At 41.8% G+C, this 17,973-nt stretch overlaps 1 protein-coding gene and 1 long non-coding RNA gene across 2 annotated transcripts in view; one reads left to right on the top strand and one right to left on the bottom strand.

Annotated features, from left to right (window-relative positions):
* The window catches only part of edil3a (EGF-like repeats and discoidin I-like domains 3a), a 210,230-nt gene that overhangs the window by 174,250 nt on the left and 18,007 nt on the right, over window positions 1-17,973 (bottom strand).
* On the top strand, window positions 15,354-17,814 carry LOC306933805. Its single transcript, XR_013791249.1, has 3 exons — window positions 15,354-15,413; window positions 16,902-16,965; window positions 17,201-17,814. It is a non-coding gene; the product is annotated as an uncharacterized lncRNA (long non-coding RNA).

Here is a 17,973-nt window from a genome sequence, read left to right as displayed (position 1 = left end):
ATCGGGAAAAAAATAAAACAAAATATTTTTTTTTCTTTTCTTATCAACTAGTCAACTAGTACCAACAAGGTCGACTAGTGGATTTACTAGTCGACTAGTAAACTAGTCGACTAGTTGCTTAATGCCCTAATCTAAGCTCACCTCATTTATAACAATCAGAACCATATACAATTGAATGCCTGAGTAATATTAAAGAACTAAACTAAATAAAGGTCCTGAGCCTGTGTCAGTCATTCTTTATACTGTAACCAAACTGTATTGCAGACCAAAAGGAAAACACAAAACTGTTGCTTTTGAAATTAAATTGCAATATCTTTATCTGACTTAAACTGGACCAAACTAAATAATAATTCAATTCAAATGAAAAATCAAGATTTCAAAACACAAATGTTAATGTTCAAACTATCACTGTAGTATCAAAAAGGAAATCCCAAAAGTATCTGCACCAAAAATGTCAGATGTACTATATTTTCCAAAAAACAATCCAAATAGTAGGCAATGCATTGCTCCAAAAGGGAAAAAAAGAATATTCCTCACCCAACCTTCAAGTCAGGTCACAGCAGGTTCCCCTTTGTCCAAAAGCTCTGAAGGGATTCAGAGCTAAACCCTCAGAAATGTTCCTTGACCAAACTTTGACTGAAGTTTCCCGGCCCCATGTACTACTCTGTGGTTTATCGATTTCTGATTCTGGTTTAGTATTGGCCTTAAAAGAGTCTCTTTGACAAACCACCACCAAACACTCTTTTTTTATACCTAAAATAGAACCTCCGACCGCCTCACTTCCTGTACTTTTATAGATGTTCCTGGTACCTCACTTCCTGGAACTATTGCTAACATGCATTTTCCCCACAGCTCCCCCTATGATAAAACCTTGTCAACAGAGAATTAATGACCATGGTTTAACTACACAAAACATTTTCCTACACTACATTTCAGGGTTAAATATTCAACCATATTTTAACCAATATATTCCCTTGTTATCACCCGGTATGTTATGTTTCATTTTCTTTTCAATACTCATACTAGGACAGGAAATACATTTATTCACATAGACTGGCAGTGTAATTGCACTTCCTAGCAAAAGGCAGGTGGCAGGTGCGTAGGGCAATAGAGCGGTCGATTAGACCTTCATCAGGACAGACCTGTCCTGATGAAGGTCTAATTGACCGAAACGTCGACCCAATAAAGAGCAACATTTTGGCAAGTGTCTGACAGTGTGCTGGACCCTTTCTTTGTTTTTCAAAGACACCCCTTTTAAGTGCTACCACTATAACATTTACATTTTATAAATATAATGTTCTCAATATAATTCATGAGCTAACTGGCTGAAGTACACCTGCACTGTGCACATAGTGCACTGCAGTAGTTGGCGTTGGGCTTGTCCTTTGAGACTTTGGCAAGTAGTACTGCCTGAACCTCAGTGCAACTGAGGTCCAAATTGTTCAGATTGGTGCAGACTGCAGGGAAGATCATAGGGGTAAGACAACTCCCCTCTCTGCAGTCTATTTATGAGCAGGCTACATTAAAACAGGCTCAAAAAATCGTCAGTGATGTTATGTTTTAAATGGCGAGTTTGTACTTCTGCCCTCTGGGAGAAGATACAAAGAACCAAAGTGGAAGTACATCAGATTTAAAAAATCGTTTGTACCAGCATCAACTAAGATGTTGAACGAGGCTCTGAAACAGCAGTAACTGTGTGAGGCTAGATTATCCACATCATGTGTGCAATTGTGTAATGTTGTGTCTTCCTCTGTAATGTATTTTTGTTTGTCATTGATGTTTTATGTGTGGCTGTAGCTGGGGTGAAAGCCCAAGACAAATTTCCCTTGTGGACAATAAAGTTTACCTTGACCTTGAACCTCACAAGCACAACTTTTGTTCAAGCCAAATTGGGGACTCCCTCTTGACTTAGCGGTAGAGGTTGGGGCTTTCATGTGGGAGCTTTGAAGCCGGGGTATAAGGACATTAAGATTCAGTTGATCTGCCTTTTGGACCAACTTGTGTTGCTCTTCCCACTGCCAACTCGCATACATTACTGTAAACACCCACTGGGAAAAGCATGACATCACTGTCGGGCGGAAACCTCATATATCCAAAACTGTTACTTTTCTGGATTCAAATGAATAAAATAAACAGCAAAGTAGCAGACCTACAAGCTCGAAACGCGCCAATTCACTGTAGTATGATTAAGCAGGGCTTTCATTTATATAAAATAAAAAACACTGTTAGGCAATGGAGATAAGAGCTGGGTTCTAAATAAATGACATGAATGACATCCCAATGGAACCGAGTTCCAATGAATCTGATTATTTAGTCACAGGCTCTTGTTAATACTTTTTATTGCTTTCGGAGCACTTTTCCTTTTATAAACATTTTGAATGGGGAAAAAATAGCCTATTTGTATTCATCTATTTTTGCTACTTTTGTGTGACACTGTAGCATGGAGATACAAGGTTTTCTTGCGTGACAACAATGACCAAAACGACCTCATGAATTAACTGTTGTACACCCACTGGGCAAAGCACGGCCAGAAAGAAACCTCCAGCATTCATGATGGAAAATGAAGTGGCTGGTGGGTTTGGCACAGCACCATAACCACCATGGTGGTGTGGTGGAGTGTCGGTCTCTGGGAGGCCAGCGGCTTCTTTCCCAACTCCATCATCACCTCAGCGGGCCAATGCTCCTCTTGCCACCCAAAGCCTCCTCCGTCTCTCTGTCTCTGTCTGCCTTTTCAACAGCGTAACCTCCATCATGTACTACTTCCCAAACCTTTCATGTCGAGACCCAAGAGAGAGATTAGACGTTTGCCCTGGGGGCTGGGACTCAAACGAATAAAAATAGCAGATCTACAAGGCCTAGTAGAAGTAGTAGAAGTGAAATACTGGAAAAGTGGATATGCTCAAGTAAAGTAAAAGTACCTGAAAACTGTTTTTAAGTGAAGTACCTGTGAGTAAATGTACTGTAATAGGTACTTTCCACCACTTCATAGGTTCAAAGGAACGGTAGGTATAGCCGGGGGGCCCTACAACCTTCTCTGATCTGGTAAAAGTACCGTCCATTTTGCCCTGAGAAGCGCTTCCAATCGTTTTTTTAGACCACCTCCGCTGTTTTTCCCCCTGACCACATCTGCCCAGAGAGAACCAAAAGTTGCCTTTTTTTCTCCTCCCACATGTTGTGGGTATGTGAGTGGAAAGCCCAGAGCCACGACAATTCCACAACACAATGCTGAGCCAATCAGTATTCGTTTGAGGTTACTGGATGGAGTTGAAAGACATGGAACAGCTGAGTTCAGGATAAGATACAAAACAAATGCTCCATCCATCCATCCATCCATGATCCATCCATCCATCCATCCATCCATCCATCCATCCATCCACCCATCCATCCACCCATCCATCCATCCATCCATCCATCCATCCACCCATCCATCCATCAAATTCCCCCCACTGTTTTTCATAATATAATATAATATAATATAATATAATATAATATAATATAATATAATATAATATAATATAATATAATATAATATAATATAATATCTGCTCCTAGTATTGATGGTTTGTTGTATAGTATTGTATGTCTTTATATGTCTTTGATTTGATTTGATTAATTGAATACACGGGACCACAATGGAAACAAACCCTCAGGGCTGTTTAGTGATCCTTTTAGCATTGTTGTATACATCATTCTGTACTGTAACTGTTAAATAAGTATTCAGTCCTTCCACGCACCAGATTGATGCGTTCCTCCCGCATACCCAGTCCCGGCAGAGTAGTTCCGGAGGAACGGATTGTGTGGCCCTGGTTTTTCCCTAATGGGACTGATCGAGGGTAGCAACTGGGATGTAAGTTGGGACTTGATCACCCCGGCTGGGTCACCTGAATGAGGGGTATGATGTTGGAAGACCCGAAACCCCGATGACCTTGTGATACATCACTGAGGATACGTCCCAGGTGCATCCATGCGATGTATTTTAGTTTTTTTGTCAATCAATAACCTGAATATTTCCCCTAAATAAATAGATTAAAAAATAATAATAATAGAAAATAACATTAAACCACCCATTTGTCTTGTGAGGACCAACAGAAGTCTACTTCTCAAATGCTAATATTACTTGTGGAGACATTAAGGTCCTCGCAAGTATAGTAATACAACTGTAAACACACACGCTACTCATCTCTCAGTCTCAAGACCTTCCTTCGTCTTCTGCTGAACGGGCCTATAGTTCCTCTAATTATCTCTGGATCATGCGGGCAAGACATCTCTGGTTACGTCCTGATCGAACATAGTTTGCACGCAAACGCAAGCACACACACACACACACACACACACACACACACACACACACACACACACACACACACACACACACACACACACACACACACACACACACACACACACACACACACACACACACACACACACACACACACACACACACACACACACACACACACACACACACACACACGCTCTCTCTCTGCAGGAAGAGCAGTGAGGATCACATCAATACTTCTCCTCATTACAGCCATAATGCACCCAGCTCAGAGCCAACTGTCTTTGCAGGTTCACACACGCAATATGCGCGGAAACCGAAGATGCACACAGTAGAGTTATGCACGTGTCATCAACGAACCGCACACACACACCCACACACACACACTCCCATATCTACAGTACAGTGGCATTCTGTTTATAGTTGGTGCATTCACTCGGGCCTTGAGATGTGATGTGGGATGATTCAAAGCCCTTTGAATGACTCCTTTGAATTACTGATGAATCTTCAATTCACATGTACAGTCGTACACGTTTGTTTTGAACTGCACATGCACACTTAAAAAGGAGCACTTCGCCTATTTTCAAGGTAATCTTCATATAATTGGTCCTCGCCAATACTCATTATGAGCAGTGTTCTACTGTACTGTAACGCAACTACTTTTTGCGGTAACTAATAACGTACCACCTTTTACCATTCTGTAACGGCGTTATAGTTACTGTGGGTGCGTTACCTGCGTTAGTGCGTTACATTAGTGATCCAACTGAACTGAACCGTTTCCCCTCCACAGTCATCTAAACCCAGAGGTTCCCAAACAACCGGTCCGCGAGACATATACCACCGTCCAGTAGTGAGGCATGAGGCAGCCGGGAACTCCGTTTCTCGGCCGTGAATAACCTTCCAGCGCGGGCGCAGTACTTAGTTCAGACTAGTCATTGGTCCGACAAACGACAACCTACCTCAAACCCTAACCTAACCATAACCGCAAGCACGGGAGCAGCGCATTAGTCCGACATGTCGGAATTACGTGCGGACCCCTCCAGGCAGAGAAAAGTTGACTCTGTCGCAATACCAAGGATTCACCAGAGATGTCACGTCACTGTGGTTTAATTACCAACAGCAAGCTAGCCCCCTATTTATAAACAGCTTTGAGTCCTTAATTGCTACTTACCTGTTGCATAAGCATAACAGTGGCATCACTGTGGAATCCTTGGCATCTTTATCGCAGTCCTAGTTACTTGTGTGTTATGATCAGATGCATCAAAGCTATTTTGTCACATTCGTGACTTTGCGCTAATGAAACACTAAGTGGGATTATTATTTCATGTCAAGATGTAACACAAGTAAAGTGAAGCATCTGCATGCCTGCACTGCAGCATCATCATACCTGGAAGTTATGCGGGAACATCTACTGAGTGGCATGAAGAAACTACTTTCTGGCCTTGACAGCCCATACATCCAAACAGAAAAGTCCTATCTGATTGCATTAATCAATGTTAAACTCACTTTCCCACTCACTTTGCCACTTACTTTATGCATGTGCATACCCTCTATATACGCTACTATACTATAGTATTTGTAGAGTGTATGTGCATGCATAAAGTAAGTAGTAACTTTCCACAGCCCACCAAGGAGACAGAGTAGATAGAAATGGTGCCATCTTAGATCAGTGATTCTCAACCAGTGGTCCGGGTACCAGCGGTCCTTGAGGTGGTGGGTGGTACCCAGCTAAATGATGAAGAGTTGGTAAGCAAATGGACCCTTACAGATCTTTAACTCTTGAGAGAGTAAAATGAAACCAAATGGACCCGTACGCTCTCAAGAGTTAAACATCTGCAACACATAATTTAGAAGTCTGCACAATTAGAGAATGTAGAAGATTTTTTATATTAATCAACAGTTGCCTGTTGTCTTTCCTATGGTACCACATCAATACAGCATGGAATTGTGGACAAAATCGTATGCAACGATAACAAAATATTCAACGTTTTGGGTCTCAGAGGCAAAATCTCATCAAATGGTGGTACATGGCTCAAACGCTGAATAAATAATAGCCCTTGATATGAATGAGTCTTGAATATGAATATGAGTCTTAGATTGTTATTTGTTAGTGATATGAGGACCAGTACGTTTGAAATAAGGTTGAAAATGGGTGAAGTGGCCCTTTAACATTCACAGTTTTTAATCTCCTTCAGCTCTCTCTCTCTCTCTCTCTCTCTCTCTCTCTCTCTCTCTCTCTCTCTCTCTCTCTCTCTCTCTCTCTCTCTCTCTCTCTCTCTCTCTCTCTCTCTCTCTCTCTCTCTCTCTCTCTCTCTCTCTCTCTCTCTCTCTCTCTCTCTCTCTCTCTCTCTCTCATGCTTAATTCATGCTCCGTCGTGTGACGGAGCGACACTCCAAAAATAGCGGCTCCAACACGTTTGCGGCATGCTTGCAGATGGGCTGTCCGTGGCACGCGACACAGTCCCATCTCCCTACATGCTCATTACAGATCACTGCTGTCGGACAGAAACCTCCTATCTCCATATTTATATATATATATATATATCTTTTTTTCCATGAATGAATGGCCTACTTCGTCATACTACAGTGTCAGATCAAACCAATAATAACTATATTGGATCTGATGCCCTAGTTGAGCCAGGAGAGGCCTCGCTTGCCTCGTTTGTGCATCCATCCCTGGACATTATCTCTCCCACATTCCTTCCTCGCAGCCCAAACGTTGGTACTTTTTGCCAGCTGCTTGAAAAGCGGCTGGACAACATTTACACGTACCTCTAGTAGCGACCATAGTGGACACTTTTTCATGATTGGCTGCCTCTAGGCTGCCTCTAAGCAAATGAGAGACTTACCCATGAAACCCATAGTCTGAACGACATAAAACCCATACTCTAAATGCTGCAACGTGAAGCCGTGATGTGCATAAACGAGAGGTGCTGCAACTGGCAATTATGACTGAGTCATTCTTGGTTTTTTTATTGGTTCAATATTTATAAAACAGACTTAAGCTTTTTATTTTCATTTTCACTTTCAAAATGTTTCACAAATGAACAGAAATAGTAACTAACCCTAACCCTAAGGCATGAACGTAAGAGAAACAAACCCTAAAAACAAAACAACAAAAACATAAAAAGCTGAAATATGGACATAGGCTAAAAGGTTTCCACCCAACAGCGCAGATAAAAAAGGTCCATCAAACATTAATGAAGAAGTGGAAACTCACATCTCATTAGAATCTTCAGAGCAGAGCAGTGAGGGAAGCGTAGATAGGAAAAGCGTATGAAGAAATATGTGCAAGGCAAGGAGAAGAAATTCCATGTACAACTAGGGCAACTTATGTTCACAATATTAATTAATATTCAAATGAACATGAAAGCATTCCTTGTTAATTAAATGTTTAGCTCGCTTGATTATGTAACGTTTGTCGTGTGACATTTTGGATACTCATGTAAACTACATCCACACAAACATACCGTACCACCAGGCCTGTTCTTACTTCTTCTGAGTTATTTGGAATAATTGCATATTTGTGCGTAACAGTCTCTACTCGTCTGTATGAATTCATCTGTTGAAGATTATAGCAGGAAAAAAGCTGCAAGCTCACAACACGTCACATTGTGACTGTTGACGCGAGGAAGACAGAGAAACAGAGAGAGAGAGAGGGGGGGCAGAGAGAGAGGAGAGAGAGAGAGAGAGACAGAGAGAGAGAGAGAGAGAGAGAGAGAGAGAGTCAGTCAGTCAGTCAGTCAGTCAGCCAGCTAGCTAGCTTGCTTGCTTGGGGGAGAAATTAAATGTTGACCTTCGGGTCCAAATTTGTGTCCAACGAGAAACAGGGTTGTGTCAAAGGTTGTGTCCAAACCTAGACACAGGATCTAAATGTATCAATAGAAGAGCAGGGAGACCAAATACAACCAAGTTATTTACAGTGTAAATAACGCCTTTATCCAAGGCGTTTTGAGATTGTGCATTACATTCACCACATTCAGAGTCTTGCTCAAGGAAACTTCGACACCAACTCTGGGGGAGCCACCCCTATGTGTATTAAACTACTCTACCATGTATACAAAATTACGTTGTATTCACACAAAAAAAGGTTACATAATATAGCTTTGAAGCGGAACTATCTAACTTGTTTTTGAGTGGTGCTATAGCCACTACAGCAGTACATCACCACTCAGTTCAGACAGGTCTGATTTCTTTATGAATAGGCCTACAATTTGTTCAATATGTATGGTAGAGTTGATTTGTTAAAACACTATAACGTAATACACTATAAGGTCATGTCTCACCTAGACACAGGATCTGACACGAATTTTGACCTCATAGTCAGGATTCAGTTTACAGTTGGGTGCCACCGATATTGTCCCTTATCATTTGACCCATTTAGGCCTGACCTCAAAATTTAAAAAAAATCCTTCTAAATCCTCCAGTTTTCTGAAATAAATATTTTCACGATTTTTCAAAAATAGCAGACCTACAAGCTCGTAGCGCGCCACTCGGTGGCGCGCTACGAGCTTGTAGATCTGCTATTTTTCAAAAGCTAAATTATAACATAATGTTTAAAACACCAAAAGGGGTTCCCGCCCAAAATGGGTTAACTGTCCTTTTGCGCAGATCACGCAAACCTCAGCAAAAAGAAAAGGACAATATCGATGGCCTCCAACTGTAGCTAAATGGTAAAAAATACAAATACAAATGTCAGTGCTAGCACAAGAACACGGGTTCAAATCTGGGGGTAGAACAGAAAAGTTGCATAGTGCAGCTTTAAGTAAAATAAATAAATACAATCTTAGCTCTTCTTCCTCAGCTCTGCTTATCTCGGACACATTTATCAAACAGACACACGCCGACCTGTCGGTTTGATTACACATTCGTGCCAGATTAGATCGTTCTCATGCATTTTGCGGTGAGGGTCACATTTATTTATCTATTTATTTATTTATTTGAAGTTTGTTTGTTTGTTTTTGCATGGGATTTCTCTGCCTCTGCAAAAATGAGAAGAGATGGGGGTTTGAGATTAGAGTAATTGCAGCTGAGCAGACACAGATCGCTGATAGGTGTTGTGGGGCAGAACGTGCCCGGAGAATAAAGGAACCGCTGCCTTTGTAGAGATTAAACGGTCACCCGGCGATCGCTCTGACAAATTAAAGATTACCTTTGAACCATCCGTACGATGCATCCCAGTAGCGCTCACCCTGCTTACAGCTCTGACGCATATATTATTATTAGGGATGAACGATTCAATTGTTTGATAGCCTGTCGTTGCTGTCGGATGGACACCCTGCAGGCCAAAACCGTTTCCTTTTTTACTAGGGATGATCACGTTTTCTTGGTCCCAATCCGATTCCGATCACTTGATTTTCAGCATCTGTCGATACCGATTTTTCCCGATCCGATATTCATATTTTATAGAACACGTTTATATCACAATAGTACAATATCCCAAATCACAGACAATATCCAGTCTAATATCATGATATGGATATAATATTGATAATAGGGATGTCCCGATCATGTTTTTGTAGCTACCGATCCAATTCCGAAAATATTTGAAAATATTATTTTATCAAACTAAAATAGTGAAAATAGCCGATCTACAAGCTACCATTGCCATTAGTAGTGCCATTTACACTACTTTTGTGTCACTCTCTTGTATGATGGATTGGGGCGTTGACAAAATGTTATCTGTGTGTGTGTGTGTGTGTGTGTGTGTGTGTGTGTGTGTGTGTGTGTGTGTGTGTGTGTGTGTGTGTGTGTGGTTTCAGTTTTTGAACATGTTAAACATGGTAAATCATTCGTAAAGGCTAGAGACTCCACATGCTGCTATACAAGATTGGGTTCACCATTTGGCAAGATGTTGTCTGTCTGTCTGTCTGTCTGTCTGTCTGTCTGTCTGTCTCTTCCCTCCCCCCCTCTCTCTCAACTCATTCCCTCTAGCTACTGTATTACATCCAATTAGGAGGCGTGATCCCCTCATCGCACTGTCTCTTGGTTGCTCTCTCTCTCTCTCTATCTCTCCCCCTCTCTCTATCTCTCCCCCTCTCTCTATCTCTCCCCCTCTCTCTCTATCTCTCCCCCTCTCTCTCTCTCTCTCTCTCTCTATCTCTCCCTCCCACTCTCTCTCCCTCTCCCTCCCCCTCCCTCCCGTAGGCTAACAGCAGTAGCTGGTGCAGGGCAGCAGTATATATATATACAGTATAATGCTGGTAAATATTTCAGTATTGCAGTATAGTGAATAATCCAGTGGAGGTGCAGCTCTGTGAGGTCCAGGAGCAGCCCAGTAACGCTCCATTCATACCTCACACGAATAACCGATCAGCAAGCGCACAACGCGTCACGGATGGGACACGTGCGCTTGTAGATCGGCTAATTCTCTCTGACGTTTTGGGCCGTGTTCGAGGAAAGGCCAGGTGGAGTAATCTAGGTTACGTTTTCCCTTTTCTCCCCTGTAAATATAGCTACTGTAGGCTACCTGTGTTGACTAATTGAATACATAGCACCGACTGTAAACAAGTCCCGAAGCAGGAACTTTTTTTTGTTATCCTTTTTAGCCCAAGTGTTTTATTCTAACTCCTGTGCTGTTTATATATTTGACTAATAAAGTATTAAATCAATCAATCAATCAATCAGCAATGCTACTGACTTATATAATTTGCAGGTGTCGCACACCTAAAATAGCCGATCTAAGCTCACTGCAAGTATCAATATGCTTCTCTAGAGCAGTCTTCAGCCACTGCCAGCATATTGTTTTGCGTTTTTTACTAATCTTTCAAGACCCACAGAATATTTTCTTCTATGATGTAAATACCAAATAACACGAGAGTCTCTACTTTCATCTGAAAAATAAATAAACAAAAGTGTGTCACCGCGAGGTTCCGTTCTTTTTTCACCAAAAACGCTGTCTGGGAACAGAAAGCAGAGATTTTTCTTAAATAAATCCTATAGTAGCCTATTAGTCTAACCGGCTGGATTTTTTAGAACAAGTTATTTCCGGGTGTACTCTTCTTCGAATATAGCCGATTGGTCAGTGGCTGTTAATGAGTTAATCACCCGGCCTTCATGCCATTTCAACAAAATAATGAAAACCTCTTTTACCTTCTTTTCTTTTTTTGCCATTTCCCACCACATTTACCGACTGTGGGAGAATGATAAATTGATTTGCGAGCTTTTTTGTACATGAATCCATGCAACATTCTTTGCTGGGGGAAATAATGCTTTGCATTGCTGTCGGGCTGCTCGCGCTATACCTTGCATCTCAAATGTTTTTCCATGTTTTTTGTAAAGTAAAATACGTGTAGATTGGCTGTTTTTTTGCTAAAAAAGAAAGAAAGAAAAGGAAAAAGGAAATTGAAATATGGAGTTGCAAGGTTCCTGCCTGAAGAGCAACGGTCTGACATTTATTTTTGTTGTTGTTGAGATTTCTGTTTGTTCCATTTCCCCAAACAATCAGCGCACGCACGCACGCACGTACGTACGCACGCACACGCGCGCACACACACACACACTCCTAGGATAAACCAACGCACTTTGACTTGCATTTCAACATCTGGAAGACAGAGGAGGCAGCAGTGAGAGAGAGACCCGACTTCAAGTTAAGACCAGACTGACCGGACCGACCGACCGACTGACTGACCGACCGACCGACTGATAAAAGAGAACTGGTGATTCTCTTTTATCTTGTCGTCATCCAATTAATATGCTGAAGCTTCATTCTTCCAAAGGGTCAAAGACTAAAAGAACTGGGATTTTGTATAGAGTATAATGTGTGCGTTCTTTATTCAGTCAGAAGCCATACATTTTCACCTTTTAACCCCTCATGATTTAACTATTAGCTCCATGGAAGAGCATGGTGTCATGATGTTGTAGAATTTCATAATTATCTTCAACACCTTTTTCAATAGCACTGATTTAGCATGGAAGAAAGGAAAAAAATCCTCATAAACCCACCCGGAGCTGCGGTGTGCTCAGGAGGGAGTTCTACTGTAATGTTGCACCTGTAGTTATTGGATATAATAACATCAGATTAAGGTAAGAAAACGGTTGGTCTGGAGTTCTCCTTTAATATAGCATCAAAATCAGTTTAACCACTTTATCCTCTGTATTCGTTCGGCTATTGGAAAATAGATGATCTACAAGCTGAGCATGAGTCGCGCCGCGTTGTAATTGTTACAGCATGTAATCCTAAGGGGTTGAGGCGGTCAGCAAGGACTGCTGGGCAGGAGTAGGACGATGGCTCTACGACGTCCTCCCGGTAGGGGCTCCTCATTGGTAGGTGAGTCAGTATAGGATGCAACCACAGTGACACCACATAAAGGTGTGTGGGGAGGAATCAATTGTAAGTAAGTAGCCATGAGGCCCATTGGCAGGAGCCTATCTCCTGTTTCTGTAGCGTGAGGCAGCTTGATGTACGTATAAGTACACCCCCTGGACATGACACTATAGTATGTCGCAGGGACCCAATCCAACCCTTGATGCTGAGTGTCAAGCAGGGAGGCACTGGGTCCCACTTGTAGACCTCCCAGTCTCAGGGCGGACACTCTAACCACAAGGCCACTGAGCTGGTAGGAATCAATTGGCATAACAACTAAATTGGGGAGAAAAATAAATGAGCAGATACAATTGCGACTGGAACACAAAGAAATTGATGCTAATGGATGTGTACTTTGTCCTGATTGGCTGAAGATTGTCCAAACACCTGAAAATGGATTTTCAGTCTGTTAAAGATCTGGAGAGGCACAGAGACCCGTGCTACTGACCAAAATGATTACTATCACAATATACTGCTTTAACCTATGAACAAGAAATGTTGTTTTAACCAAAATAATATCACATATCATACCATTCAATACAGAATTCTCCAACTTGGCATCTGGTGAAAGAGAAACCTTACCCTATGATGGGAATAAACACGTCCATTCTCTCATCGGATTACCTTCTAGACGGTGAACGGCGAACAGTTCGAACCCGGTGTCCGTAATTTTGTGCATGTCACAGGCAAAATGTGTCCCAAATAGCAAGAATAGCACATAACGTGACGCAAGCGATACGTGTTGTGAGCTTGTAGATCGGCAACTTTTTTGGGGGGGTTTAAGGTTTAAGATTAGGGGGTTTAAGATTAAGGTTAAAAAATGATGACATTTTTAAACAAGTGCACTCATTAAATCACCGTTCATGTCCACACAAGTATAGTAATACAAGCCTGTGTGTGTGTGTGTATGCGGGCGTGCGTGCGTGCGTGCCTATGCATTTAGACCGCGGTCATGGTCTGAATGCCCTCACAGGTGTTAAGGAGGATCAGCATTTAAACAAGCCGTCACAACGTGAGTGCACTCGCCTGTAGAAAGATGACAGACCTTCAACGTGTCTGTGAAGGTCTCAGTGCTTTCAGCTTCTCTGAGAATAGAAACGTCATGCTTTGATTCAGACAACAAGACGGGGTAGAAATTACAAAGTCAGCTGCTATGAAAGAGGCTTATTTCAATGATAATAGACAGTGTCCTCATGATGCCGCGTACGCGTGTCTGTGCCCACATATACACACAACACAGAAATATGCACAGGAATGGAATGAATAACATTAAGAACAGATTATAAAAACCTTGATGGACAGGCAAGGATCTGATGGGGATGAGGGCTGGCTGTTCCAGCTGGGGGCAGCCGTCGCAAAGGCACAGAGCACACCCCTGCTCCCAGTGGTGGAAAAAAGTACTCAAATGTTTTACCTGAGTAAAAGTATCAATACTGCAATATATATATATATATATATATATATATATATATATATATATATATATATATATATATATATATATATAGGAATGCTCCGTTATAAGTAAAAGTCCGGAATTCAAAATGTACAAGTACAAAAGCATTGGCATGTACTTAAAGTACCAAAAGTAGAAAGTACACACTATGCAGAATGTCCCGTTTAAAGATTTCAATTGTATACAAATATTTTGAAATTAGCAGATCTACAAGCTCGCAACGCATCACGACGCATTGTGAGCTTGTACATTATTACAGCTATTTTCAAATGGTTTAATGTTTTGTAATAATAATCACAATCTATGAAGTCATTAGTAACTAAAGTTACTAATTAGTAGAAGCAAACGTATTGGAAATTGGAAATACTCAAAATTGTACTTAATTACAGTACTTAAAGGAGCATTCAGTGATTTGGGAAAAAAAAACGGTCCGCCCCGGTAACAAGATGTGCACATGCACACACTCTACAGTGGGGGAAGTACAACAGACCAACAGCACGTGCACCAAGGCCCGCCCCACTCGCTCATGATTGGAGGAAGGCCCCTCTCATCCTGATTGGATGAAGGCTTTGCCACCCAAAGCCCAAACCGAAACTAGGGTTTTTTGACCCCAGGGGCTCACTGGGGACAGGGAGGAACTCCTTATATGGTCAGCACACTCTATAGTAGGGAGGATTATCCAAGAAATAAGGAACAAAAAGTGATATTTGAATTAAGTGAAATCACTGAATATACCTTTATTAAGTAAAAGTATTTAGTTACACTGATAAAAGTCCATCGGACAAACAGTATATGTAACATGATTCAATCAGTTATGATTAACAAGCCACATTTAAGTATGTTCGTTTACAAGAATATGTCAAGTATTTCGATTATCATCTCTTGTTAAAAATACAAGAAAGTGTGCATTTATTTATCCAATGGATTTATTAACTTAATTCCAACCAATATTGTTCTGTACCCACACACAATGGTCAAAATGCATTAAAATTTACGGGCAAATGGTTATTAGGAACAGTAAATGTAACATGATTAAATCGGTTATGATTAACAAGACACATTTAAGTTTTTTGTGTACAAGAATATGTCACTTTTTTCGAGAATCATCTCTTGTTAACAATACAAGAACGTGTGCATGTATTTCTCAAATGGATTTATTTACTTAATTCCAACCAATGTTGTTCTGTACCCACACAAAATGGTCAGAATTCAGTAAAATATACAGCATTATGGCTTGGAAACCTGGACACGCCCCTTCAATAACTTTTGCCCCTTCAAGAAGACCTGACGTCAGACGCCATTTCACCGCGCACCTGCTCACAAACTTCTTCACCGCACCTGCATCACTTCACTGTTTTTCCACGGTTAAGGTAAGAATAATATTAGCCGAGCATTTGATTAAGGTTCAATTTAGCAAGTGTTTACATTATGTTTTGTTTGGAGTAGTGAAAAACGGAGTGTTTGCTGCTGTACAGCACACATCTAAGCAGACACACGTGTGACGGTTTTATTTTCGCGTCAGTGGCTGGTTGTTTTTGATACCAATGCATGTTGTTGTGTATTTGGTGTTTAAATTAGAAAGAGGGCTGTGAAACAACTCATTTGGTTTCACAACTTTCATGAAACTACGTTTCATCTTGACTGCAGCCTTGGACAGTCGCTAGCTCCTTTCGGAACCCTACGTTAAAGTTTCTGACATTTTGATGACTGGTAGGTCCAAAGGAGCTCAACCCGGGGGGTCCGGAGACGGGCTAGACAGTCGCATACATTACAGTTCCCAACTTCCCGCATGACCGATGCAGCGGATTGACATTTTAATGGACGCGTTACGTGTGAAAATACAATCCGACTTTGGATGATTAAATGTTTAAGCCCTATTCATAGTTTAATAGTTGTGTGTTTTTGATGAATGTGCTCATACTGTAGTGTATATCTATACCGTCCATGGCCAACACCTCCTCAAATTGAACGGCCGGGGGGGAGCCAACGCGAGTACCCGGCCTGTCCCCCGACACACACACTTGTGAGCTGTCATTGTATTAGGACAAGTAGAAACGTGGAGAGAAGATGGTGTGTTTTGGACAAACAGGCTAGCAGTGGTGTACGTTGATTTGTGTCAAATGGAGTCTGTATGGCTGAAGATAAATGAACACATGATGTCGGTGGGAGAGGTCCCCACACACCGGGCGCGATTTTCGGATTTCTAACGTAGTTTCTCCATCAGTTTCCCGAAAAACGCGTCCAATATACAACCACCTTAAAAGTCTCCACACACCGGGCGCGAATCAGATCAATTGTGTGTTTTGGACAAACAGCGTGGTGGGGTTTTGTGTCAGCTGAAGCTTCATGTCTTCATGTGTTTGTGTTGTGCCTCAGTGAGGGTGGGGAGAAAGGGTCCACATTTTGCAGGTGTGTGTGAAGCTCACCTCCCCCAAATATAATGTTACTGCTTATTTGGCTACATTAAATGTAGCCAAATTTTATGTACCTTGCTTGTGATTCATGCATTCAAAGATATGTCTGTTTTTGAGTGGTGTAAACCACTCCTACAACTGGCTTTTGTGTGCAGAAAAAAATGAGCATGGTTGCTATGTTCAAAATAATTTCTGACGTAATGAAATCACACCCGGGTGAACAGGGTGAACGTAGCAACCGTGGTCATTTTTTCTGCACAAAAAAAGCCAGTTGTGAAATCACATCCGGGTGTGATTTCATTACGTCAGACATGATTTCATTACGTCAGACAGACCTTACACCACTCAGTTCACACGGGTGTGATTTTTATCACATGTCTGATAAATTATAATCATTCCGGACACTGTGACCGGCAGCAACTATGTTTTTAACTGTGATTTCAGTCTTCTTGACCGACCGACCCACCGCAGCCTGGACTGGAGTGGTCACCATCACCAAGTCTCACAGGTATGACCTTCACAAAACGCACAATGTTCTCATATTCTTTTGAACTCTGGTCCTAGATTGGCTAAAATAGCCAATGTACAGTACAAGCTTGTAGATCAGCTATTTTCCAAACAGATTTTTAAAATGAAGTATAGTAGAGAGTCAATCGCACACATTCCAGTTAAAACTGCTAGTTCGCACACGCACGCACGCAGTAGTCATGAGGTTTCACTAACTGTTTTTACTGTGATTTCAGGCTGACCGACCCACCCACCCAGCTAGCTGACTGGAGTGGAGTCCACTGCAGCCTGGACTGGAGTGGTCACCATCACCAAGTCACACAGGTATGACCTTCACAAAACGCACAATGTTCTCATATTCTTTTGAACTCTGGTCCTAGATTGGCTAAAATAGCCAATCTACAATCTTGTTTGTTTTGCCTGACTTCTATGCTTGAAGTATTCCTTCTAACAGTTTAACCAATTTAACCCTACACATTGGCTATTTCAATATCATCATCATCATTCATCATTTTTCCACTGCGGTCGAGATCATGGATTTCACAATGCCATGCCAGACTTCCCGTTTCTTCATTGCCATCCCCAGTTCCTGCTTACTGATGTGTCCCTAGCGATGACATCAGGGAACGACCGTTTTCTACCTCTGGTCTGCTTTGAGGCAGGACTCCAGAGAAGAAGGGAAGATATAACCTCAATGTCAGCTCTGTAGCAGTGGCCGGCAAACGGTGTATAGTATAGTAGAGAGTCAATCGCACACATTCCAGTTAAAACTGCTAGTTCGCACACGCACGCACGCAGTAGTCATGAGGTTTCACTAACTGTTTTTACTGTGATTTCAGGCTGACCCACCCACCCACCCAGCTAGCTGACTGGAGTGGAGTCCACTGCAGCCTGGACTGGAGTGGTCACCATCACCAAGTCACACAGGTATGACCTTCACAAAACACACAATGTTCTCATATTCTTTTGAACTCGGGTCCTAGATTGGCTAAAATAGCCAATGTACAGT

Source organism: Electrona antarctica, assembly GCF_951216825.1.
Source record: "Electrona antarctica genome assembly, chromosome: 12".
NCBI lineage: Eukaryota > Metazoa > Chordata > Actinopteri > Myctophiformes > Myctophidae > Electrona > Electrona antarctica.
This window is presented reverse-complemented; position numbering and strand designations above follow the sequence as displayed.